The sequence below is a fragment of the Pleurodeles waltl genome, chromosome 8 (genome assembly GCF_031143425.1).
Source record: "Pleurodeles waltl isolate 20211129_DDA chromosome 8, aPleWal1.hap1.20221129, whole genome shotgun sequence".
Classification (NCBI taxonomy): domain Eukaryota; kingdom Metazoa; phylum Chordata; class Amphibia; order Caudata; family Salamandridae; genus Pleurodeles; species Pleurodeles waltl.
The window spans coordinates 534,943,971-534,968,684 of NC_090447.1; the positions used below are offsets into that span (position 1 = coordinate 534,943,971).

The following is a 24,714-nucleotide window of genomic DNA, read 5'->3' on the forward strand; positions in this document are numbered from 1 at the left end:
CAGGTGCGCTCCCAGGTGTTATGCAACTACGTCAGTGATGAGGCATGTGGCATTGCATAGCATCTGCATGTAAATGGAGTGCTACCTCTACCGTTATCAGTACATATACTCACTCCCAAAGGGGCATAGAAGAACATGAATCCTAGCTAGGTCCGGGTGAAATGTAATTCACGGTGGCATAATTTGCGTAATTTAGGGATTGTCATATTACACATGTTAAGCAAAGTCCCTGAAATTACGCTATTAAACCATTAATGTAGTTATGCACCATATGAGGCAAATTTGTATGCAAGCACACAATAATAATGCGAATGGTCAGAATGTGAGTGGCTTTTTTTCACCCCACTTGTGTTTTTTGTGTTATTTTTTAACCACAAAGTAGGGGTTGTGTGTCCAAAACTGACACATTTGTATTTCAGGATAAAATATAGAGCTATATGAAGGGTTTGCATTTGACTTAATAAAGCATAATTTCCAGGCCACACATCCCGTGACCTGTGGGAATTGTGGAATGGCATAGAATTGCACCTTTGTAGCCTGCAACTCAGGAGGGCCACTTGGGAAGGTGATGTGTGAATGAATTCATCCCATTATGCTATCCGGGAAGTTCTTGAAAACCATTGGCAGGGAACTCTGTGATAATATGCCCCACAACTACCACTGTACGTGGGTAGTTTCCAGAGGTTAGGAAGTGTAGGCTACACAAAACCTGTATGTGGTTGTGAATTGCCTTGCTGCACTCTGAGTGCCTGTCTGCAGCACATCAATTAGGTTTAAGATCACTTGCTTACTGAACCTATATCTAGCATAAGCCTCCTCCTCATTTTGTTCAAATTGTCTGAAGATTCTTTCCTATCTCCTCGGGGCTTCTAGGATGTGCATCCTCCTTGCCATAGCATAGAGTGTTCCCATTGTGAAAGTTTGAATTGTATTTTAGGTGAGTTTTATAATTTGCACTTGGTTACAACCTGCTTTCCCTGAGGGTAAACTACATGTGCAATTTATTATTTTTGTCATTATTTGCAATTTGCAAAGGTAATTGGTATTCACAATATTGGAATCACTATGTTCAGTCACATTTTAAGGAATTGTTAATGATTCGCAATGCGTTGCTATTATTATGAATCATTATCTTGCGACCATTGGTAGATAGCAAATGGCCAATTTTGTGGTTGCAAACCAGTTTGCAACTGGTTTGTTGCTCGCAGATGCTTAAACATGCGGCACTTAAATGTTTATCTGTAGTCAGTCCTAAGGTATCTTGTGAGAGTGCTTGGAAAAAGCAAGTTTAATGCACATGTGGTGTTTCTTTTTGCCTACCTTATGGATTTAAAAAACATATATTTGTGAGTTCATCCCCTGCAAGCAAGTATGTTTTCTTCTCGAATCCGACGTTTTTGGTTTACTCTACTTTTTGACATTAAAGTGCCCTGACACAGTCTCAAGTACCTCTGGTGGACTCAAGCTAATGGAAACAATAATGACTTCATGGGGCCTAAATACAGGCTTGTCACCTGGGTGAAGTTAAGGTAGCAGTACACTCAGGCGCGGCTCCTCTGCTATGGCGGAGGAGCTCATCCACCCACCAGCAACAACAGCTGCAAAACTTTTACTACAGAACGATAATAAACTGGGTTTATTATTGGTTTGTAGTAAAAGGGGTGGGGCATTAGGGGTGACGAGTACTGAGAGGGGTGCACAGAGCACTCCTCTCAGTGTGCATGTATATTTGGCCATCCGTCTCGGGCCGGCCAAACATACATGCGCAGTAGGCTCTCTCCAACCCAGCCACATCGTTGCCGAGCTGGGGAGAGCCTGCACAGACTCCCAGTCTGCATGGGAGCATCCTGGCTGGGCACACTCAGTCAATCCTGACACTGCTTTGAGCTGCGTCAGGATTGGCTGCAGGGCAGGCTGGGAGCCTGTGCTTGCAGTGCAGGAGAGGAGAAGTAAGGTGACTGCGACTACGAGAAGTAGGTACGTGATATATATATTTTTTTTAATGTAATTAATTTGTGTCTCACCACCCTCCCCTGTGCTGGGCTGCCCCGCCGCAACAAAGCCCTGCAAGCCGCTCCTGAATACAGTCATGGACTGATTTCTGCGCAGTCCTCATGAAGCTTTTCAAAGCAAGTTATTAATATTTCGTAGACTATATACTTGTGTTTTTGCATTATTAAGGTTTGTATTTATATGAATGATGTCTGGCTGTGTAAGTGCTATGTTTGTGCTCTTCTGAACGCTTTCCAATGGGGTCTAATTGGTTTAATTACTCTCAATGCACAAAAACAGTGTTTACTTTGTTAAACAAGAGCATTAAACATCTCATCCTTTTTAATGAAGATGTAAATACACAGAGGTAGATTTATAAAATCTTCAGGTGGCCTTTCGCCAAATACTGCTAACGAACAGATGCTCGCATTTATTTATTCCCGTGTTTTAATTTGATTCCTAAATTGAATTCTTCAGTAGTGTTTTCTGGCTTCTACACTTCAGGTCCCTTGAAATCGCTGAAGTGAGGAGCAGATTCTTAACTTTTAAATGGTCAGAGATGCGACTATCATTGGATTATTCGTAAGCATGGAATGGATTTTCGACTACTTGGGAAGTCACAGAAATTCATAGACTTACGAAATCCACAAAAGTTGCAACATTTTATGAATAGTCTTGTGAATAATTATGCACACATTGAGCATGGTTAACTTGTTTTCTCTTTTTTACACCACTGGAACCATGGTTCCGCAGTGGAAAACTCCCTTCCGCATATACCAGTGCAAGTATGATGTGCTCACACCAAGTTTACACACTTATGTCTAACATTAAAGGTATTCATATATTTACACAGATTTGTATAGCCCACACTTCATATCCTAATTTCAATTTTTCATTTCATTTCTAGGCACAGAGAGGGAATGGAGAAGTTTAAACAGAATGTCAGAAACAGAAATATTGCAGAACAAAATATTGTGGCAAGAATATGTTTCTATACCTAGGCAGCAAAGTTATACTATAAATAACTCCACATATATGTACCTTTAAGATGATGATGAAGATATATATATATATATATATATATATATATATATATATATATATATATATATATATATATATATATAATCTTCAAGGTGCATAGATGTGGAGCTAAGAAGAGCAAATGTATTCTGACCTATTTGCACTTGCCTTCTTGATATTTGGTCCTTGATATTTTTTGACACAATATTATGTCCACAGGATATTTCTGTTTCTGATATTCTGCCATTGATCGGAGAATGGAATAGGGAGGAGATGCTGCGAGGAAAGACGCAGGTATTAAAAAAGAGGTATGTGCTGATTCCTGAAGGTGAGAAGAGTAATGGCACTTGGCAGGTGTAGAAGGTTGATGTTCCAAAGGTGGAACCTCATTACTGAAATGTTGTCACCTCTGGATTTACAGTTGGACTGTGATCACCCTTTTTGTAAGGGTGACACAACTACGTCTCCAGTGAGAATGCTCAAGTTCCATCCCGAGAACTTGCTACAGGTTTCTGCAGATTGGTTGACCAAAATCTCTGTGGGCATTACACTTTCCTTTTTTATTCTTTCCAATCTGCTGTTTATCTAATTTAACCCACAAGAGTTTAACCGTTTCTTGCTAAGAGAGGCCCATTGTAGTGTACTATGTCCAGCGTTTAATTTACTGTCAGACTGAAACCTAATAGTTTATGGCTGTTTACTTGCAGGAAAAGCAACTACAAGCACTTTACTTTATAGTTTCTTTGCCCTTGAAAATACCTGGGGACAAGGGCTTCTCTTGGATTGGGGAAATGCAGTCATGAAGATCTGGCATTATCTGGAATGGAACTCCGGAAATTATTGCATGTGTAGGCCCATAACAAGCAGGGCACTGAACCCTACTTTTTATGAGCCCATTCATTTTAGTATTAGTATTTTGTCAGGTGGATGAAAGCAGCTCATGAGCCACTTATCAGTCCCGGTCAGTCAATGGGGGATGGCACTCACCCAGCCACTGGCCCCCATTGATATACCTGCTCTTCTTTGGGGCTCATGGTGATTCACTTACGAAAGAGTGCTTTGAGTGAATCCTCGCTTCACCAACCACTGCCTCCCGGGAGTCGAGTAATAAACCATGATCTTCATGAGTATATGGAATATTAAAAGTTTGCTAGAAATGGGTGCAAAAGGAAAGCTATTTTCAAGGTGCCAGAGAAGTCTAGGGATGCCTTCGCCCTTCTTCAAGAAAACCGTATTCCATTAAGTATTAAGTATGGCTTATCTGTTGAACAGTTTCCGAGCAATTTCTTTAGAACGTCTAACCATGAATATGCAATTAGAGGCACAGCTTTAATAATTAGAAAGTTGCTAAGGATAACAGTTATTAGGACGACAGCTGATGCCTTAGGCAAATGGGCAATGGCTATTCTTAAAGTTGGTCTTCCCCAACACTTAGTAGTGAATATTGGTGGCTCCAAATCAGACAACTCCTCAGTTATGTAGAAAATGGCATTTGAGCTAACAGTTGTGCCCCATCCTGTTATTACGGGAAGGAGACAATTTTGTTAACATGAGGAATATACAGGGGCGACTGATGTTGGAAGGGATGCATGCACTGATGCACAGTTTTGAGCTTCAAGACATTTTCTGCAGAAATTTTCCTGATGGCCCTGGTTATACTTTTTTTCATCCTGTCATAAGTCTTATAAACAGTTAAATTCATTTTTAGCAGAAGTTGTAACACAATTATCTAGATGTCAGATAGTTTCTAGACATATTTCAGATCGCACCATACTTGCTATTTCGATACACAGTTTTCAAGGCCTTGGAAAAAACACCAATGATAGAGTGTGGATCGTACATTACTATAATGAACACTCTCTGGAATTCAAAGCCGCATAATGGAATTATTTTCACACAATACAGGTTCATTTCACATTTTTAAAATATTGAATACTTTTAAGGCCTATGTTAGAGGGATAGTAACCAAGCATGCTATTCATCTGAGAAGGCTTGAGGCTCAAGAGACCATGATGCATCTTTGGGAAATAGAAAGTCCCAAGAGATACTCAGCGCCACCCAGCTGATTACATCCTTTCTCTCACCAGACTTTTCTTGGTGTTCTGACTGCCATGAAAAGGCTGGCAGAAAACAAGAGCAGGGGGGACCCCCACCCAACACCCTTGAAATTAGCACTGTCTGCCGTTCAGACAGTGTGCATTTCGAGGGTGCTGATGCCCCCTGTGTGCGGCAGCATTGCCACCGGCTCTGTTATGAGTTGGTGACAATGCTGCCACACCTTTCCCACTGGGCTGACCCACGGAAACCTCAATGGTTTCCATGGTCAACCCAGTGGGAAAGACGTAATGGGGCCAGCAGGGAGGTTGCCAGCACTGTGGCATCCTCCCTGTCGGAGGTTTGGCAGATGGATGTTTCCATCTCCCAAATCCATAATTAGCCCCTTTAGAGAGAACAGACATAATTTTATAGAAATCAGGACAGACAGTCAGTCAAACATGGAAGACAAAGGGCCTCATTATGAGACTTGGGGACTTCAGACCGCCAGCTTCATAGTGCCATTTGGACTGATGCACTCCAGGTGGTCCAACCACCAAATTACAACCCCAGTGGACAGACCACCAGTGGACCGCCACCACCACTAGGAACAAGGTTCCTGGTGGGTAGGCAGTGGTTGAAGTTGTGCTCAGCCATGGCAGTGCTTAAAGCAGCACTGCTGTGCTGATCGCAACTTCATTTTTCACCAGCCTTTTCCAGGTGGAGACCGTACCATGAAAAGGCTGAAAGAAAGCCAGTGCTGGGAGCCACAGGGGGTCATGGGCAGTGCAGGGTCCCCCATGCCCAGCACCCTCGGAATGCACACTGTCTGCTATGGAAAGCAGTGTTTATTCCGAGGGTGATGGGAGCAGCCTCTGTGCAATGACATTGGGCTCGGCTCCATGAGGAGCGAAGGCCAATGCAGCTGAAAGGTTTCCACCTGGCTGACTGGAGAAAACCTTCATTCTCTGAGGTTTCCACTAGTCAGCCCAATGGAAACCTTGTAATAGGGCTGGGGGTAGAAACTACCAGCCCCGTGGCTGTCTCCTTTCCATGGGGCTTGCGCCCCAACTGTCGGCATGCCAACCTTATAATGAGGCCCAAAGTAATAGGAACTCAGCTTGTGAATCATTTCTTTGCATTGTTTTCCACTGCAAGTCCCTCTAAGCTGGAGCAATGGGTAAAATGGGGGGTGGAGTGGTCTAACCTCCCTTGCCCTAACTGTCATAGGTGGTGTTGAATGAAATTCTTAAGGAGATATATTGTATTAAGATGACTGAGCTGATCAATCAATTTAAAAAGGCAAAAGACCATGTTCCTAAAGGCTTTGCTGGGATAGTCTGGAAAGCTAGAAGCCCACAAATATTGTCTTCTAAAACCCTCCTAGCAAGAGCGAGAGTCAGACATGGCCAAGATCATGCAGACTTGTTGGTAAACCTTTTATAGACATGAGAACTAATAAGGCTTCACACTCAATCAGTCTTTTCTCTATTGCTCTTTTTTTGGCCTACAAACATTCATCAGTGGACTTCTCCCATTCATGTTTAGCCATTTTGATGGATACAGAGAAATTCATCAACTTTTATTCAGTGGGATGTCCTTTTGAAAGTGCAAGATAGAGTTGAATTTCCGCTCAGTGATTAGGATTATGAAAGCTTCCTATGCTGACCATTGACCCCTTTCTAACTATGAATGGGCAAATAAGTGGGTCTTTTGAGATAAAACATGACACTCTTTCATATTGCATTTTATTTCCTTTACTATTTGCCCTGTTCATAAAACCTTTTGCCTCCAGCCAGAAGGTGCCAATATGATGCCGGGGTTTCCACTTGCTAAACGTATAGCTTCAAGGAAAGTGCTAGCTTCAGTAATAGCCCTATACTCGGACACCTGGGTGAGAATAAAAATCACAAAATCATGCGTGACCAGGAAGATTTTTACCAACAAAGGCCTAAAACAGGGCTGCTTTATCGCCCCCACTCTCTTTAATTTATACATAGCTGACCTAAGTGCTGAGTTGCTCAGAGGAAATACGTTTCCTTCAAGGCTGGGCCAACTGGTGCTTCCCATATTACAATACGCGGATGATATGGTCTTGTATGCCCAAACTCGGATTGGGCTCATAAGGGGCCTTGACATACTGCATGACTACAATGAAAGAAATGCTTTAAAAGCAAATGCAGAAAAAACAAAAGTCCTGGTTTACAGCTGTCAGTCAAAATATTCGTATAGAAGATGGAAACTCGGACCGCTAAGCGTAGAGCTGGAAGATAAATATCACTACTTGGGGGTCTTGCTTTCAAACACGGGGAGAACAATACACCAGGCAGCGGCATTGACTTCCAAAGCAGTAAAAATCTCCCACACATTAGCAAAAGTCCATCAACGGCTTAAGGCACCCACATTTGAGCCTTTAGGAAGGGTGATAAGAGCAAAACTGCTTCCCTCAATCATTTACGGCCATTTGGCTTTTCCGGGCAAATTGACAGCCACTTTAGAGAATGCCCAGATGAGAGCCTACAAAAGGATTCTGAAGATCTCCAGATCAACAAGGCATGCAGGGATATGTTTGGAACTAGATATAATATGCATGGATTCGATGTGCAAAATGGATATGTTAAAGTTTTATCAAAGTGTCAGTAGGGCAGAGGCATGCAGCCTCAGGGGGGCCTTGAAAGTAATTTTCAAAAATAAAACAAGTAGTTGGGCCATCTATCTGACAAAGGCTGAGGAACAGTTTAATTTGGTCCCTTCTTATTCTACAGACCATGCCATCACGAAAGCGGTATTGAAGAAAAAACTGAAAGAGCTTGGTGTGCAAGCTTCTAGAGCCAAAGATATTTTAATAGTTAGGTATATCCGTGGAGCTGATGGTTTGTATGAATCGTATGCAACCACTAAAGACCAGCCCTATCTAAAAGCACCTCTAGGAGAGCGACCGTTCCATAACATCCTGCAGATGTGCCTTTTAACCTTACCTGCCTGGGAATACCGATGGAAGTGGAAAATTGTACAATGGCGCACGCATGAATGCAGGTTGTGTAAACACCATACTGAATCGATAAAGCATCTTGTACTTGTATGCTGTTGCCCTTGCTTGGTGTCTTAACGAAGCCTCCTGTTAAAACCTCTCTTCTTGAAACATGGGGTGAGAGCATTTAACAAATCTCTAAGCCTTATTTTCACTGTAGTGGTCCCCATGGAACTAGCTTGTTTGGAAAATTCTTTCATAGGCTGTGTTTAGCCTTACACCAGGCAAGGAGTCAAACTAACATGGGTATCCATTGAGGGAGGGGGGCCCTCAAAGAAACGGCTTTGATGATATGGCTCCTACCACCCAAGCCATCTCTCTCTGTCACCCAACGGCCCTGGATGACGAGTTGAGCGAGGCTCTTTATGCACAGCAGTCCCCTGGCTAGTGTGTATCTTGTTGCGCTGGTCCTGGTGTTTGTTTGAAACGGGTCTGGTTCAACAGGCGAACAACTAGTTGGTGCATGCAGAAGGCTGCATTACGGGTACTTACTTGTGCAACAGCTTGTGATTAACATCTGGGGACCCCAGGGGGGGATTTTCTGGGCTTTATAGTATTTTAATGTATTTACATAGACAATGCTATGATTAGGCATCCGCTTTGGCATCTGAAGGGTAATTCTTCTTGTTTATTTTATATTTTTCGCTTTTATTATTTTAATATATTGTAATGATTTAAATTATCAGGCAATAAAAGATTAATTAATTCATTCATTATAGCTTCAAGTCAACACCCAGCTTATTACAAAAAACACCTATTTTACCCACAGGTTTTTCAGACCCTTAAGGGCTTTGGGCTTTTCTCTGGACATTGAATTAATAATGTTAAAACTGAATCATGATACGGAAATACAGAGGTCAGTGTAAGATGGTGGTGTGTAGTAAGAAAACAACAGCCCAAATACAAGTGAAAGCAGATATGTTTTGATTAAACTATGTATAAAGGTGGTCATACGCAATGTAGATGCTAGATCAGAATCATCCACATCTTTTATGTATAATGGGAATAATTAATTTTATTCATATTGCCATTTTGCCAAAGATGCTATTTTTATTTTAACGTTTTCCCGAACATTTCCCAAATGATTAGTTTACCACATCTGGGCTGCTAAACTACCTTGCATGTTGATGGGAGCTACCTGCATTTTAGGCAAGCTTAGTGGGCTCTCAGACTACAGCTAATGCAGTTCTTAAATGGCCCAGGCTGGTGTCAATTTCCTACATTTAGATTTGTGATAGCCTTTATTGCACATAGTGGTCTATCATCACTGGGAAACTCGGCTTAACCTCTTTATATCAACCATAAGAAGTGCTAACTATTTATACATTTTTACCTATCTATTATTTTCATTTTGTTTATTTTAAGATTTTTCATACACTACATAGTCCTTGATCACGAGTGCCTATGTAAGAGTAATGAGGTTGGTTGCAGGAGTTAACAACAGCATTAGGATTTCAATGATCCCAGGAACATTGCAGATGACATGCATTACACCCAAAGACCTCTGTTGCTAAAAGGAGCCACAATGTCTAAGTGGAATACTAGGTAGTTCTCCTAGACTGTCCCAAGATGCCAACTGCCTCTTCAAACATTTGTGGACTCTATCTTTACCTTTAACCATTGCCATTTGGTTTGTTTTGTACTATACACATACTACATACATGCATACATGAATAATAACCAGAGGAATCAAGACTAGTTTTTGAAATTCTGCTCTAGTTCCCAATTTGTTATGGAACCCTCCTGGTCCCAATTGTAAAATTCACTAACACCAGCCCCTGGAGTTACAGGTACACCAGTATCAATAACTCCTGGTGGGGTGGGGGAGGTGGGCGGTACCACTACCATGTTGGACCTCTTATAGTGAGGCCTATACTGTCTCCAGGCCACCTCACAATGAATGTATTATAGCCTTATAGCCCCCTGCGTGGGGCTATACCAGTTGCTAAAGGCTCCTGAACCTGAGTTATGGGGAAAGACACAGATGAGCGCCTATAAAGAGGGATATGGCCATTAACAACGATGTTGTTTATATAGCTAGCTATAATTCTTGAAATATAGTGTTTTGTAGGTTTTTGGATCATTAGCATAATGTCCCTTCACTGATGTTTTTTGAAGGGATTGGTATTGCACAAACATCTATGCTTTAAAAAGCGGCCTGTATGTGTGTTTTATGTCACATCTTTTAATTATGTTCAATAATTTGTGAAAATTGCACTATCTCATTGAATTATGGATTTTAACCAAAGTTAGGCAAAGTAATTGTATTGGTTACTACAATATAGAACTGTATACACAGAGCTGCTTTTAATATGCATTTCTCATGTGAAGAAAACGTAACATAAAAATACAGTAAGTAATGCGTTTCATGGCTCTTGTGACATTTACAAAACTCTTAGCTTCATGATTTAGCAAAAACCTCATTATAAGACCATAAAATACCTTACCCATTTTTAAACCTGTCTGTCTGTCCTCCCCGCAGTATTGGTGGTCTGAGATGGAGTGTCATATTGGCACAATATCATCTAAATATCATGGTTCATGTAGGGGCGAACAATAATATTTGCTGTTTTGTATTTGCCCATACCTTTTACCCTGGATTTTTGCTTATTGGCAGAGTTTGTGGGGTCTCTAATGCCTAGAGGCCTCTCAAAATGCATGTCTGGGGCTTCCGAGGAGCACAGTTGGTGTGCCCTGAGAATAGGAAGCATCAAAAGGGTGTTTGGATAATTTTTTAATAAAAAATCTCGAGATATAAAAATATTGTGTGAAGAATATTGAGATGCCAAAAATATCGTCAACAGGAATATCGAAGGTAAGAATATAATTTTAAGTATTCTTTTTAATCTTGTTGTAAAAAATATAGGGCAATATATATGTAGGTCCTAGTGCCAACTTGCTCCACATTAGCATAATTTTTTGGACACTAATGTGGCGTTAGATTGGCAAAAATGCCACATTTACAAAGTGGTGCAATGCATGTATTGTGCCACTTTGTAAACCCTTGCGCCACATTATGCCTACCCCAAGCATAATGGATGCAGGGAGGGGTTTTGCGGCGTTAGGAGGCCCAGAAAAATGGCACACTGGTATCCATGAGATTCTACTGCGCCATTTTTAGAATAATTTTAACGGATGCCTAAGGGAGGCATTAAAATAAAGCTCCCATTGTTTTCAATGGGCCTCCTTTCACTTTGCAGGATTAGCATCAACATTTTTGTTTTTTTGGTGCAAATCCTGCAAAGCACCAAAGTAGCATCAAAATTTCTGATTCTAGTTCCCTAACGTGCTTCATAGTACGCTATATCATAAATACGGTGCACACATGGTGGCATTAGGTGCCGGTTGGGGGCGTAGAAAAATTGACGCATCAGAGCTTCATAAATATGGACCATAGATTCAGAAAATATCATTGCATATCATATTGTTTGTATGTGCTATTTTGTATGTATTGTATTGTAGTGTGTTTGATTTTATATGTTTATTATTTTTTTATTTGTGTCATTAGTAAATATATTTATTAAATGTGAAATTTTTCAAATTTGCATTTTTTGTTACATTAGGGCCTGACTACGAGGCTAGCGGTCATGAGACCGCCAACGCTGTGGTGATGATCGGACTGCCTCACTCCAGTCTGACCACCACATTACAGCACATGCAGGTGGGATCACCTGAAGATGCATTGTTCCCGATGGGCTGACGGTGATCTCAGTTGTGGGGGCCCCTGCACTGCCCATGCTCATGCCCATGGAATAGGCAGTGAAGGGCACCCCTGCTCAGCACCCTCGGTATGCGCACTGTCTGCTTTGCAGACAATGCACATTCCGAGGGTGGTGGTGTGCTCTGGTATTGGCCTTGGCTCCCTTTAGGGAGCCAAGACCAATACCGTAGGACTGTTCCAGCCGGTCAGCCCAGCAGGAAGATCAAAATGCAATGTTCCCAGCTTTAACCCCTTCAGGAATATTGTAATACGATTGGTGAGGGTGAGGGGGGTTGGGACAACGGCTTGGTGGTGGCCTCCTCTCCGCAGCATAGGCGGTCCCGTTGTGGGATCTGGAGTGTTATAATGAGGCCCTAAATGTTTGAAAATAATGTACATATACCTTTATTTGTAGCAGGATGTTGGGTTTTTAGGGGACAAGGGTGGGGAGATTTTTTTTTAAATGTAAATATTTGAATGTAAATTAATGTTCATTATTTTAACAGTATGCAAATGAATATTGAAGAATTTATACATTTATTTGGATACATCAATATTTTCCTAAATAACAGTGTATAATTATTTTAAATGTACATATCAATAATAATAAATGTAAAACGTAATTCATTTTAAATATTGAAATAATCATTTACATTATAGAGAAGCTGGTAATAGTTCAAATATATCAAAATCAATTAAATATTTTTAAATGTATTGTTTATAAAAACATTATGTTTAAATTCAATTGTTTTAAATTCTGAAATATTTTCAGGATTTGTTTAAAATATTAAAAATTATAATGTCTTTTTAAAACAATTATTTGAAAAGATTTAACATTTTATATTTACTTTTACCTTAACAGTTTTGAAATGACTAATTACATTATGAAAATTGAATAAATATGTATTATTTATGATGTATAAATTAATATTCTATTGAATATTTATATGTTACAGGTTTGTTGATGAAACATTTATTAAACTAAATTTTAATATGTTTATTACTGGAATAAGTTATGCTGGGAAAATATATTCTAACATATTTCTTTTAATGTAAAAATACATATTTTTAATATTTAATGTGACAATTGGTTCATATGTTAATTTTTTAAGTTTTATAATTTTCATTTTTTAAGGATGAGTTTATTTTTAGGTTATGTTTCAAAGTTTATGAATATTAGTATATAGTAATACAAGTATATGAATTAATATTAGTGATAAACATATAACTTCATGGTGATGTCTACTTATAAATGTACAGATTTTTTGGGGGGTTATTGTGTTTTTAGGTAATTTTTATTTCATTTTATAGATCAAATAACAAATTGAATATGGAGTATTGATTTTGTATATACCATTTTTAGTGTTCAGCACCTTCCTGGAATTGATATAGATTGGAGTGGGAAGAGTAAATCACAGCCCTTTAGTGTCCAACACCTTCCCAAATTGGTTTAGACTAGAGTGTAATAGTAATTCTCACCCCTTTCGTGTCCAACACCTTCCCCAAATTGGTTTTCATAGGAGTGGAAACAGCAAATGTCGCTTTTTCAGTGTCCAACACCTTCCCCAAATTGGCCTAGCTTGCAGTGGGAATAGTAAATGTCACCCCTGTACTGTTCAACGCCTTCCCCAATTTGGTTTACATTGGACTGGAAATAGCAAACGTCACCCCTTTATTGTCCCCCATCTTCCCCAAATTGGTTTAAATTTGAGTGGAAATAGTAAATGTCACCCCCTTTAGTGTCCTACACTTTCTTTAAAATGGCTTACGTGGGAGTGTGATTAATCAATTTAACCATTTTAGTGTGAAATACTTTTTTAAATTGTATTTCTATGTGGTAAAAATGTTTTATGACATGTAATTAATATTGCTGTTTAGAAAGATAATTAAAAAGTAGTTAGTTGTATATTTGTAATATATACCATTATTATATATATATATGGTCACAGAATAAAATCATTTAACATATTTTATTTCAAGTTTTATTTAATGTATAGTTTTACATTCTTAAACATATATTTTCTAGTTAAAACATTTATATATAAACAAATAAAACCTAACATACCTCCAGATGTTATGCATCTCCGACATCTGTTTTATTGTCTGTTGCTTCTTGTTGTTTCCTTAAAATATCCATTTGCAGCAGGAAATCAACAGAGGGGTAATGACAAGGGTGGTAGCGCTACAGTGTGAATATGCATTCTGACATAGCAGGTTTATTTGTATCAATCACTAGTTTTTTATCTATATTTGTGCTAATGCTATAGTTTTACATGTGAGCCCTACTGTGATGTATTGTACTTTGCACTTTAATGATTTTTAACTGAAGATCGAATAAAGATTCTGATTGAATGATAAATAAACCAGTTATAAATACATTTGTATTAATAAATAAACAATGTAAATCAAATTTAAATAGTATTGTATGATATATATGTTTCAGGGTTTATTCTATTGTTTAAAATCATTTTAATATAAGTTTTTTTCAGTATATATTGAACCACTATATACGTTTTATACTATTGTTTATTTTATACTTTATCATTTTTTAACGTTTTTACAACATTTTCTGATATGTTTACATGTTTAATATTGTTTTACATTTTACATACATTAAGTCAACATTTTTACTTGTTTTCCTATTCATTTCTATGGGGAAATAGTCAATCAGTGGCTATTTTTTTAATACTACCTACTATTGTGTAGTCTGGTTGTGACATTTTTAGTCTATTTTCTGGGATCCAGGTTGTGGTAAGGTGCTGCTGTTCGTCGGAACAGGTAAGTTTAAAAGTTTTTTTTAGGGTTTTGATGGTAGGAGGATGTAGGAGGTAGGCCTTGAGGTAAGTTATAGTATTGTTTGTGGGTCTTTTGTACATTTAGTTGTATTCATTTCTGTCTTTTTTACAAGAATGTTAGTATGGGTTGTCTTGCACTGCTTTAGTAATGTATCAATTATGTTATGTTATATTGTGTTATGTACTTGCTTTATGATGATAAAGTGTAATGTATGTTGTACTTTTGGGAATGTAATGTTTTTTTCCGGGTGGGTTTTCTGTTTCGCTTTGCAGGTTTCTCTCTATGAACGTGGCCAATGACCATTTGGATTTACTGTTTTTTTTAAAGGCAATCTCTTTTGGTTTATAATCAATAGTTTTCACTTTGATTTCTCTTGTTTTAGGTTTCCCGGATCCTTTCTTATTTTAGACACTTTTTTGGGTTTTGGATTAGTTTTATTGTTGCATTTTTGGGGGGCTTTTGAAAAATATTTTTTCCCCATTACAGAGGGTGATCTGCAGCTATAGAACAGATAGTCATCTTTAATTTATTGGTTTTAGGTGGCAAATGTTATATTGTATTGTTTGTGTAAGTATCATGTGATTGTAATTGGGAAAAGTGTATTTCATATGGTGTAATTATTTTATGTAACAGATAGAGCTGGTTGCTTGACCTTTTTGGTTGCTGAGCTTTAGATTTTGAATAAAAATAATTTATATATTATTTTATAATATCAGTCCTATTTAAGATTGGAGTTTTATTTAGTGCTTTGACTGTTGTAATGAAATATTATGTTTATTATTTACATAAAGCGTGATTTATCATCTTGGCTGAGTTTATTTTATAGGGCCTCATTACCAATGTGGCGTTCTGAGGATGGCTAAACTCACATTGACTGTCGGACTGCCGTATTCCAGGCGGCCCGCCTGCCAAATTACAACTTTGACGGGCGGACCCGCCTACCTGCTGACCCGCCTAAAGACCAGCGTCCCCGCCAGGATCATAGACCCCGGTGGGTTGACAGCAGTCAGTGCTTGTAACCAGCTAGGGCGACGCTGAACTGTCAACAAAATGCTCCATAGTGGTGGGCAGAACATGAAGAGTTTCATGGCACGGTATTCCACAGAGTTAAATGAAAATGAAATTGCACAGAGTTCTGCCAATGGGCAGAAATATGCATGTTATGCTGCTCGCACTACAATTTAGTGCCAGTAGGGTGAGCAGCACTGAAAAATCAGCACAGACAGCACTATGTGGTAAGCAAGAGAGTGTGCCATTCAAGTTGATTTTGCTTCAGCTCGAGTAGAAAATCTACTGGAGTGGCAGCAACTTTACTTGGGATGGAGCTCTTTGACTGTGACCTCTTGTGACTCCCCATGACAGCCCTTGTGGAAAAAATGATTCTTAGAGATGCCAAATCTCACTCGTACCCTCTCACATTTCTGGCACATGGCATTTGGTGGAATTTGTCCGGAACTCAGAGTAGCCAAATTCTTCAAATTCTGTGGGTGGAATGAAACATTCCACCCACCCTTTGCTCTTGGTAGCTTTTGCTCTTTTTCTTAAAGCTTCTATAAATCTATAGAGCATACATTGGGTTCTGCCTAGTGTAATTGGAAGACATTTTGCCATCCTTCCACTGCATTGTTTGTTTTAGCTTTCTATGCCAAGGTAATGTCATAGACATTCCACCATGGTATTTGGAATTTGGGTTGGCATTGGTGTCATGAGGGATGAAGTCTGCCAGCCCAAGTATCTTCCAAATAAATGATTAGGGGGCTTAGTTTGTGTTCTTTTTTTGTTGGTAGAAAGGGCTTTCTATTAGTAAATAGTAGTTGTTAACTACCAAAGTGAAGGGGGCTTAGGCTAGAGCTATTATTGTTTTCATCAAAAGCTTTGTAGCATATTCTACACTTAATGCAGATTGTTGGAGGTGTCTCTGTATGCTGTGATTGAAATGGTAGTACCAGCCTTGTATGGCTTGGTCAAAGTCTGATTATTTTTTATGGTTAGTAGTCATTTTTTATGTTTAATGTGGTTTAAGAGTTTATAGTAAGTACGATTTTGTTTATTTGATAGTAGGGCATATATAAAAAGGAAATTTACGTTTTGACATTCACTATGTTTGTTATATTCCCGAGTGAATGGTTTGGGGCACATTTCGAAGGTCCCATCCATCATCCAGGTTTGACAATGGCTTAGTTTTAGTACGTTATCTGCTGTAGAAAATATTAGGTTCATCTATCATTGTTTTGGCTGTCATATAATGTGAAGTGTTCCTTTTTATGGGTAATTTGTAAGTGTTCAGATATTTCTATATCATGGAATATTCTAGGGGCAGGAGGAGCACCACTAGTGGCATTTTAGTTCATAATGAAAAGTTTTAAAGTGTACGTAGGTGGAAGTTGGCCTTTGATGTGTTTAGGGACTTCAGGGAGTATATCTCTTAGGATTCTGGTTGTGGGCTCCTAGAAGCTAGTGCTAGCATATTTTATATCCTGCGATATCTACCTTACTTCTATTTCTGTCAGAAATATGAGGGTGGTTGTGTTCCCTTACATTAATTACAACATCATCTTTTCAATGGCCCTCCCATACCATGCATTAGAACAGTGGTTCCCAACCTGTGGTCCACGGACCACCAGGGGTCTGTGACACATTCCCAGGGGGTCCGCAGGAAGGCACTTCTCCAGCTGGGGCCTCTCAAAAACACACAGCAGTTCAAAGAGCAATAAAAATTCAGCCACCAGCTTTCATGCAAAAATAAAAGCGTCAACAGAACTCTGGTGATGAATGTTCCTGCTGGAGAGAGATGGGACTTTTGGGTGGCAGTTTTGACTCAGCTAAGGAAGCGCAGATGGTTAATATACCTGCTGCAAAGAACGTGCATCATGTAAAGAACAGTAGCATAGCCCAGTGAGTTACTTTTGTCATGGAGATTCTTTTGTCACTGTGCATTTCATAAGTTACAATCATAATGTAACACAGTGAGCTAAGAGCTGCATGCAACCTGCATGGCACAAATTAGATAGTTATGTTTTTACCTTTGTCTGTCATTATCATAATGCTTGCAAAAATGTTTGCTTATGTGGACATATATCATTATTAAAGTCAACCCTAACCACTGTGTTATGTTCTGAAACCTGGATTTGTGCGTCTCCACACCAAGCATTCTTAGAAAATGCCTACCAGTATAGATGACATGAATCCTACACCTTGTCATCCACAGTAAAGTGCTTCAAGACCCTACATGAGAGGTGCTATAACACAATGAATTACATGTGACAGAGAGTTTATGGAGATAAGAGAGGCCCTTATGGTTTTACTTATTTTCCCCACCACATTTATATGTGAAAAATCCTCTTAGATCTTATGTAGCTAAAAATAGAAACAAATGGCTTGAGAAATGTACAATCTGACCTGAGGACTCTGCTTCCCTAAATAAAACTAAAGGTTGAAAAGTTAGCCACCGAGATGCAGTGCCAACTTTATTATTAAAATTCTTTGATTTTTTCATATTTGTCAATATAAAATAATTATATTGTTAGTAATTTGAGAATTTGTTTGGTGTATACTTGTTTGTGTATTTTTTGTGAATTACTGTTTTCATGTTTAAAAGTTAAATCATACAAATTGCTTAGGGGTCCCCGTCTTCCAATAGTGATTCAGTGGGGGTCCTTAGGAATCAAAAAGTTGGGAACCACTGCATTAGAATAATATTTGGTACATTTCCAATTCACATTTTTCAATTATGTACTTTCTTTTTTGTAGGTGTGGCCGTGTGACTTAGTAATTTCTTTCCTTTCTGGGATGTTAGATAACTTGTTCTTCTGTCATTGTGTCTTAAAGTAGTGTATTAGTGTAAATAATTACAATTTCAAAATACTTATATGTCTGTTATTTACATATATAATTATGCAACTAATTTTAATATTTACACTTACATGTATATTCTTCTTAGATGTTTCACACGCTTTTTCAGATTTTCCATTGGGGTACTGAAATGCGGAGCAGGTTCTCTCTTTTCTGTTGAAAGAAATAAGGAGCATCCGTTATATGTAAAATGTTTATTTATTGGTAGTTTGTAGAGGCTGAGGTTGGTAGGTTTTATTTTAATCAGTTTGGGGGTGAGTTCCTATTTTATCATATTTTACACAAACTTAACTTTTATGTCTTTTTTCTGGTTTATGATTGGTGTTGTTTTTCAGCATGTTTGCAGTTTTTGAAGTTGTAGTATTTTCTTTTAGTAAGTACCTGCAAAGTGATAGGTGTTGGACAGTGTTTTGGTAATTATTTGCTATTTTAGAATTTTAATTACAGGTAAGTGTTAGTTTAAATATAAATTTGACTTACTTTGCAAAGCAGTTGTTGCGATGTATATATTTCTTTTTTCAGGGTCTGGTTAGAGTATCTGGCAGAGTTTCATCATCTGGCAGCATTTGTCATTTTTGGCAATATTAAGTTGATTAAATTTGTGTGCCTTTTAAATTGTGAATGTAATTGTTTCTGTGATTTAATTGGTAATGTTTGTTGAAAGTTTGATCTTATGATGTTGTTGATTAGTTTAGATAGTTCCACTTTTCCATAGGTAATTGAAAATCATTCTTCAGCTGTAACGTGAAATATTATGACTAAAGGATGCTAAAATCTGAACTTCTTCCTTAACACACCTGTGTTTCCAGATTTGAGGCTTGATTACTTCATGTTTAAAACTTATTGTTTGACGTTTCTGCCCACTCTTTCTGCACACACCCAATTACTGGGTGCAGGACTGGCTTTAGGGTGGTGTGACCAGTGCAGCCACACATAGTGCTGAGCTCAGGGGACGGCGGGCTGGGGGCACTGTGTTTAGAATTAACTTATAGTTTTAAAATCACCTGCTGCGGAGTCCTTTGTGTGCCCAACAGTTTTCAGGCAACTATAAAAATATCAAGATAACTCTAGTGATTCATGTTTCTGCTAAAGAGAGATTGGAGTTTTGTCTAGTGGCAGTTTTAACTGATCATAAAGTAGCCCAGAGTGTTAATATGTCTGCTGCAAAGAACATGTAATATGCAAATCATAAAACTGTATTTTATCTGGATAGATAAGTGGGTTACTGCTTTTGTCACAGAGATCCCTTTGTTACTTGTAGTTTACTGTATAAGTTACAATCCAAATGTAGCACAATGACCTATGAACTGTCATCAAACAGGTAAATGCGAACTGCAAGGTTTAGTTTACAATGTTATGTTTTCCCCTAGTATAAAGGGTTTGTTTCGTTGAAAAGCATTCCTATTAGTAAATCCAACTCCAACCACTGTGGTACTTTTTAAATCCAGAGTTTGTGCTTATCCAGACCAATCTCACTTAAAATATACTGCCTACTAGTATGGATGACACGTGATTCCTACACCTTGTAATCCTCTTTGTCTTATGTAACATTTCCTATGACCCCATTTACACACATATGATCCATTGTTTCTGTATAATGTATGTGTGATGTAAGGTGCTCTGACACCTTACACTGGTATACGTATCACTGTAAAACAAATGAAATGCATGTCAGAGAGTGACTATGGAGAGATGAGGGGCATTGTTGGAGGGTGGCAGTGAGGGAATCCTTGAAGAAGCATGTCATGGTGGGGGTGTGATAAAACAAGATTGCCACTCTTGGTGACACAAATGCTAAAGCTGGTCCTGACTGGGTGTATGCAGAAAGAAGTAAGGCATAACCAATGAGTATATGAAAGCAAAAACATACTAAGTGCTTTCAAGAGCACTACCAATGAGCGTTCTGTAAGTTTTGATAATAACCACACAAAAAATTAAACCAAAAAAAAAAAAATTACATTAAATTGCATGTTGTAAAAAAAGGCCAAAAAAAGTCAAATTCATGAACTGTCTGAAACACAAGGAAGTGAGCCTCAGTAAATGTGCGTCTGACAGGATAATTGTACATAAATGCATATTTGGATAAACAATTTTTAATTGATATTCCTCCCTGAAGTTAGTTTGAAAGTTTCTGAACGTGTCAGCTATACATTTCCACAGAAACCACGCCTCACATTCACACAAGTCAACCAAACATTTACAAAGCCGACCAACCACATATTTAATATTCATTAAGGAAAAATTCAAAATTAGGTGCACAAATTAGTTACACAAACACACAAATGAACAAATTAGGAAAGAAGCGATATCGAGACTGACCAACTCTATACTTGGGTTACATAGCTATCACTCCCTGGCATTATGAATAATACAACGTTTTCGATGAGAGTTAAGTGCACAATAGGTGCAGACCACCGCATATAAAAATATAAAAAATATTTCAAAAGGACTTTTTAAGAAACACACACATTATATTGTTGATGGGGTTTGGGAGAGTCAACCCACGTTCTGTGTTCATATTCGATGAGATGGAGAAACTTCACCCGGGACTCATTGATGCCATCAAGCCCTTCCTGGATTACTATGACGAAATGAATGGGGTGTTTTATCGTAAAGCCATTTCCAATTTCCTCAGCAGCGCCGGGGTTGGGGGAGGGACGGACCTGATAACCAAGGTGACTTAAGATTTTTGGAAAAAAGGAAAGCAGAGGGAAGAGCTGCAGCTGAATGACGAGGAGCATCCTGTCAGTTGGAGTCTTCGACAATAAAAACAGTGGCCTGTGGCACAGAAGCTTGAACGACAAAAATTGGCTTCATTGTGCCTTTCCCGCCTCTGGAGTACAAACACGTTAGGAAGTGTGTGGCTGTGGAGATCCAGTCCCGTGGGTTTGAGCTGGACGAAGATCTGATCACCAGATTGCCAGATGAGATGAAAGTCAGCTCAAAGCTGGCAATAGTTCTCCGTTTTTGCGCTCTCGGGATTCAGGAATACCCATTCCCAGGTATGTCCCAGCATAACATGAATGCATAACTTTCCAAAAGGATTCCAGGGTGATAGCCCAGTGGGGAAAACATGGATCCATCACCTTTGCAATACCAAGGAGTCACTTTCCGAAACTGCATGCATACCTGTAGCTGGAAAAGAAATTCTCCAAAATCTCCATGCATGTGGTATACTGTACACATGAGTTATGCAACAGCAAGCACAGAAAAAAGTGGGGAGTCCAGAATAGGGATGCCTGATGACCAGAGTACTCCTTTGCAAGCCCTTGGAATAGTCTTGGGGTTCCGCCGTCCCTGTAGTGGCAGCCAAGTATCAGGCGACAAGCCCCAGATACTTGGGAGGCCTTAAGATGCCCAGTGAGTACGAGCTGTTACTGCTCAGGGCTGTGAAAGTACACTGTTCAGGTAATTTTTCAATTATTGTGATTGTGTCATGTTAAAAAATAGCAACCACGCAAACATTTTATATTTGACAGTCTAAGGTACTTTAATGAGTGGAAAATCCTACATGAAATTAAAAACATGTATTTCAGTTTAAAAAATGCTTCACTTAATGACATATTTTAATTATATACAGCATTTAGCTATCATATTATTATGCCAGTACTGCTGCAGCTACTACTTCTACTACTATGTGTATTGCTTGTACTGATAATAATGACATCAGTGGCAGCTATTCGTCTAATACTACTATTAATAATAATAATATTGATGAATTATTTACATAGTCTAAGCAACCAATTGAATTATTGTATGCCTCTTAAATTATTGGTGCTCATATTACTCAACTGAATGGTACTAATTGTATCATCCTTGGATTTATAAAACTCTGATAGCCTCGTTTAGGTTCTGACTGACGGTCCGTGGGTCCACCAAGAAGGGAGAGCACAAAGCAGAGACCAAAGCTTCGTCAACCACAGCAGACCGACAACCAGGGTCGGACGGGACCAAAAATAGGCCAGGACGCCAAAAGTGACCCCATTAGCAACTACATAGCTAAAAAAGTGCCCCGTATTAGAAATCAGATCCGTTTTGAATGTGCAAGGACACGCTGTATGGGTAGTTTGCAAGGAATGGGAGACTGCAGGTGTTTGTGTTTGCTCCAGGCAATGTTTGTGGCAACGTCGGAAACTCAACAGTAAAAACAGGTCCAACTGACCATAAAACAGGCCCACAAAAAGCTAAAAAACCAGCCCAGACACAGACCTGTCACGCCAGACTATGGGACACTGCCTGTTTGTCCTACAGACAGTCCAATCCTGCCATCACCCTATTGAGGGATGTTGTTAAGGGAGCCACCGAGGTCCCATCCATTGCTTTTTGACGAAGTGAAACAATGTTGGAATCGTTTTTATAATGAATCTATTTCATCCACACCAACAAAGCAAACACTACAATAGAAAGCATGCCATTCAGAGGTCTCGGGAGACCTACTTCGAAAAATGGAATTTTAATTTCAGTGTAACTCGAGCCTGCGTTTAATTTTCAAGAAAAAATACGACTGACATCAGCAGCCAAGTAATTGTTTATATGTAAATATCTCGACGCTTTAAATGTGCTCTGTCTTCCATGCCTCCGATGCACACGATTTAAAATTCATCGCCTAACCGATGTTTTCATAATTATCTTTTGAATGTGTAATGTGCAGTTCCATTCACATTTTAGCAAATGCCATTAAAATACAGTTGTTTTTTGGGTTTTCCAAGATCAGACTAAAGGCAATCGTTTTTGCTTGTGTCATCTTTGTCTCCGTTATAACTGGTTTATTTTTAGAGACGTGGGTTTCCACATTTTACCGCTCATAGAATATTGTTTTAATGGGACATGGGTCCTAAGAGACAAAAATGGGATGAGTGCAGTAATACAGCTCGTAGAGATGCAGTGCACTTACTCTAGATGTAGTATGTCATGTGGAAGGAGAAGCGGCCCTACAGAGCTGCCGACTTTAGAAATGGGGAACCAGGTTCGAATCTCGGCCTCGGATCTGCACCCTGTGATTCTAGGCAAATCACTTCAGGCCTGATTTATAGTTTGGTGGCCAGGTACTCCTTTACGAACTTGAGGGATGTCCTGTCTGCCTTTATACAAGTATATTAGGATATAATGCACTTGTAACAAGGTGGACAGGCTATTCCTCACTTTTGTGACAGAGTACCTGTCCTCCAAACTTTAAATCCGGCCCTTATTAGTCTTTCCATGCCTAACAAAAAATGTGCAATGTGACGCTCACGTAAAGCGCACTATTGCCCTTAAGTGAAATTTGCGCTACATAAAACTTAAATAATTTTCTATCGTGATTTTGGTATCACAGAAACGGCTTCCTTCTGTGTTCCGGAGACCATTGTGAAATCTGGTGCAAGCATGTTTTTGCCCTTGGTTTTAAATTCAGGCCAAATTTAATGCTTCAAACAAACTTCACACTGTCCTTAGATTTTGCACAAACAATTTTCTCCAGGTTCTACATGGAGGGAAGTGTGCAAAAATGCAGGGCAATACAGGGGAATTCTACGCACGAACAACTGTTGTGAAGGCAGGTTTCACACTTTGGGGCATGTCTATAAGCCCCTAGCGCCACCTTGCGCCACATTAGCATCATTTCTTTTTACACTAATGTAGCCCAACAAGGCCAAAATCCTTGTGCCACATTTACAAACTGGGGCAATGCAATGTAACCCTTTGTGCTACATTATTCGTGCGCCACTTAGGGGGGCCTGAAAAAATGGTGCAAGGAAATCTAACAGATTTCCTTGCCTCATTTTGTACGCCACTTTTAACGCCTGCTCAGAGCAGACATTAAAAGGGGGCTTCCATTATTTATAATGGGCCTCTATGTACTCTGCAGGAGTAGCACCAACATTTTGGTGCTACTCCTGCAGAGTACATCAATAGCTTGCAATAACAAAAAGTGGTCAATAGTAGGGACAGATGTACTAAATAACTTACTCACAATGAACTTCTCAGTTGTTCATTGGCAATGAATTTTAATTACTAGACACATTTTGCATTTGTAAAGGGCAAAAGATCCTAAGCCATAAACAAACATAAGACTCTCAAAACAGATTTACATACAAAATATTTACAATACTCAATATACAAATATTCACACATTTATTTATTCATCCATCCACCATTATTTACAAGTCTTGTTGAAGATATGTTAAAGTTTTATTCCACATAAAAAGACATGGTTGCAAATGGAATCACATCCGATAGTCCTGCTTTCCTTGAGAACTTATTACTAGAAGGATGTGAACTATAAACAAGGCCATTTATTAATTTCTTT

General features: G+C 38.9%; 1 protein-coding gene and 1 pseudogene across 1 annotated transcript in view; both read left to right on the top strand.

Moving 5' to 3' along the window:
* The window catches only part of LOC138248989 (torsin-1A-like), a 56,467-nt pseudogene extending 35,008 nt beyond the window's left edge, over positions 1–21,459 (top strand).
* Positions 1–24,714, top strand: part of LOC138249124 (heparan-sulfate 6-O-sulfotransferase 3-B-like) — an 823,693-nt gene that overhangs the window by 196,427 nt on the left and 602,552 nt on the right. The window lies entirely within an intron of this gene.